The sequence below is a fragment of the Notamacropus eugenii genome, chromosome 3, assembly GCF_028372415.1.
Source record: "Notamacropus eugenii isolate mMacEug1 chromosome 3, mMacEug1.pri_v2, whole genome shotgun sequence".
Classification (NCBI taxonomy): domain Eukaryota; kingdom Metazoa; phylum Chordata; class Mammalia; order Diprotodontia; family Macropodidae; genus Notamacropus; species Notamacropus eugenii.
The window spans coordinates 58,688,292-58,692,290 of NC_092874.1; positions in this window are offsets into that span (position 1 = coordinate 58,688,292).

The window sequence follows — 3,999 nt, forward strand, 5'->3', positions numbered from 1 at the left end:
GTCATGCATATTTCTTAACCACACATGAAAGCAAGCTCTTATTACAACGTATTATGCTGGTTTTGTATCTGGCTGATATTTTATTTTGGAATGCAGAGTGAAGATATTTAATCACCTAGCATCTATTTTCCCCCAAGAATCTCAATTTTCTTGAGAAGGGCATTCCCAAAGAGAATAAAAAATTAAATGTAGACTGATCACAACACAGCACATTCCTTTGCTATTAACTTACTGTATCTTCACAGCTTTGTTTTCATGAAATCAAATAATTGGACTGTGTAGGAGGTAATATGGCACAGTGGGAACAGCGATTAATTTTGAGTCAGATGACCTGGGGTTCAAATACTGTCTCCGTTCCTTGCTACCTATGTGAGGTTGAACAAATCATTCAGCCTCTCTCCTTATCTGTAAAGTGAGAGAGTTGGACTAGAAAACTATTTCTAAGGTCCTTCCCATTGCTCAATATTTTGATCCTAATTTCTGAGACAGAAGAAATATTAAATTATGTAGTCCGATATCCTGATTTTACAGATGAGGTAACTGAGGTTCTGAGAAGCTGTGAATTCTAGACGGTCATCTCAGTATTTCAAAAGAGAGCTGGGGCAAGAATTAGTTCTCTGTGGTCTAGTAGATTCTTTTATGTATAGAATGAAAGAAACACAAGCTTAGAAGAATTGCTCAGAATTTTTGTTTCTCTTCTGTAAATTAGCACAGTCTGCTACATGATGATGATGATTGATGGATGATGACAACCTAACATTTATATAACACTTGAAGGTTTGCAAGCATTTTACGTATATTATCATGTTTTATCCTTGCAACCACCCTGTGAGGGAGGCATTATTATCATCTCATTTTCACGATGAAGAAACTGAGACTGAAAGAGTTTAAATTGCTTACCTTGGGTCATAATTCTAACTGTTTGGCAGGACTGCAATTCCAGCCTGGTATAATAAGTACATTAGGCACTTAATAAATGTTCCTTAACAAATGAATTAGTTAATGTGCAACATTATGTTAGAAAACCTTGCCTGTTGTCTACTTTCAGAAAAGAGAGAGGCTTGAAATTTTACTTTTAGTTATATCTCTTGTTACTAAATAATAAATTCTCTTGAAGTAACTACATAATAAGTCTAGTAGATTAAGGGAATGTATTGCAATACATCGTCACTAGAAATTTGGCCTACAGTTTGAGATATTTTACTTTATCCTTCACATTTTTCCATTCCTCCCCTCAGCCTTTTGTTAAAGAGCTAATTTTTAATAGGAAAAAGTTTATGCAAAACTCAATAAGCAATCTGACAAAATATAATTATGGTATCTAAATAGCCATGAGAATAAGAGGAAAGTCGATAGATGTACTCTTGCAGTCTGAGTTGTGTTTTTCCTGCATATTAGTCTGCCAGTAGAAATGGTAGGAACATTTAAAAATAGACAAGCTAAAAGAATCATAATAATTCTTGCAATCACCAATTTTCCATTTCTATATTTGAATTTCATATTGTTCTATAAGTACATCCAAATAAAGACTAAAGTGATCCTGCAAACTAATTTTTTATTGATAGTAATACTTATTATTTTTTATTTAATATAGTTGCAAAAATAGTAATAAAAAGCATTTTACAACCTTTAAAACTTTTTATTTATTGTTTCAATGTTTCTGTCATCTCACTAATATGGATTTTCCCTTCAACAAAGCAGATTTCAAGCTACCCACTCTTCACTCATCCTGGGATTCTTATCCATTCCATTCTCATGGATTTGTCACAGGAAGAGGCCATCCAAAATGCAGGAAGAATGGATGTTGGTGGGAAGAGAAAGAAATATTACCCATGGCTCTCAACATTGCACGAATGCCAACGGGGCATGTGATCTATCTATAGGTTATCCCTCCCACTACCTCATTTCTTTCCCCCTCTAATCCACCCTCAAAATATCTAACATAATGATATTCCTGAAAAATAAATCTTCCATGTCACTGTACAAATCAATAAATTACATTGGTTCCCAATTACCTCCCCTATTTAAAGTCCTTCACCATCTAGGTCCAACCTATCTTTCAAGTCTCATTATATAGCATTCCTCTTCATAAACACCATCACCTAGCCAAACTGGCCTTCTTGCTATTCTTTCCCTAGGATGTTTAGAACACTGTATCTCCTGTTTACATACTCTTACAGGCTGACTGCCACCCCCCTCCCAACTGGAATGTGCTATCTTCTCACCTCAGCATCTTAGAAGCCCTAGTCCTCCTCAGATCGCAGCTTCTGGTGTCCTCTCCCACCCCACCAAAAAAATTACATATAAGATTGCATGCTGTCTCAGGGAGGAAGGGGGGGAAGGGGAGAAAATAAATAAAGTAATTTTTAAAATTACATGTCAAAACAATTTTTTACATTTGTTGGTTCCTTTTTTTTTAAAGTTTTGAGTTCCAAAATCAATTCCTCCCTCTCTCCCCTCCCCCTTCCCCGAGACTGTAAGCAATCTGATATAGGGTATACATAGGTAGTTACGTAAAATGTGTCCATGTTAATCATCTTGTGCAAGAAAATGGAAGGAAGGAAGAGAAGGAGAAAAATATTATGCTTCAGTCTAGTCAGATGACATCAGTTCTTTCTCTGGAAGTGAATAGTATTTTTTTTCATCAAGAGTCCTTTGGGATTATCTTGGATCATTTTATTGCTGAGAAGAACTAAGTCATTCACAGTTCGTTGTACAATATTGTTGTTATTGTGTACAATGTTCTCCCAGCTTGGCTCACTTCACTTTCCATCTGTTCATGTAAGTCTTTCCAGATTTTTCTGAAATCATCCTATTTGTCACATATAATATGACACACGTAATATTCCATTGCAATCATATACCACAACTTGTTCAACTATTCCCCAACTGATGGGCATCCCCTCAATATCCAATTTTCAACCACCACAAAAAGAGCTGCTATAAATATTTTTGTACAAATGTGTCCTTTTCCCTTTAAAAAGAAAATCCCTTTGGGATATGGACCTTGCTATGGTATTGCTGGATCAAAGGGTATGCACAGTTTTATAGTCCTTTGAGCATAGTTCCAAATTATTCTCTAGAGGGGCTGGGTCAGTTCACAACTCCACCAACACAGGGCATTAATGAGGGAGAAATATTATAATAGGCAAGTAACATTTTATTATGATTATGAAAATAGTCTTGATCTCATGAACCCCCTGAAAGAGCATTGAGGACCTCAAGGGGTCTTAGGATCACTCTTTGAGAGCCTCTACTCTAGGGACTTTGGTTTCCTCCTCTATGAAAAAAGTTTTCAGTAGATTTTTAAGTGCCTTGTGGGCAGGAACGGTTTTGATTTTGTCATCATAGCCTTAGCAACTAGCACAGGGACTTGTAGCTAGTAGGTGCTTAATAAATTGAATTGAATGATTTTGGCCAGATGACTTCTAAGATCCCTTCCAACTCCAAAAGTCTATAATTCTAGGAAAAGTAAGTCTCAATATTGATCCAGGGAAGAGGAAAAACAGATTTAGAAAACAGGACTTTCATGGAGAACCCCAGTTAACCAAGACAGTGTGAACTTCTTAGACACCTTAGAGGAGCATGGAGAAACTAGAGATTTCTAGAAGAAAAAATTAGAAGAAAAATACTACTTGATTTAACATTTTGCCCAAGATTGACCCTACCCAAGGAATGTGTATGTTGAACTGGAGAGGGGGAAAAAACCCATCTTTAGTGAAATGAAGATGTAACAAAGAAAAAAGGGGTGAGGCCTCCCATTTGTAATATGAATTATGGGCAGCATCATAAGGGTTATGGTTTCTCAGACTCTCCCATGTGTAAGTTTTGTATGAACTAGTCTCCTTGGAAGAAACCAATAATAACACCCTGGGAGGTAGCCTTAACCTGTATATAAGACAGGCCTTCTTAAACTTTTTCCACTCTTGACCCCTTTTTTTCCTGAGAAATTTTTACATGACCCCAGGTATATAAAATAGGTATGCAGATCAAATATTT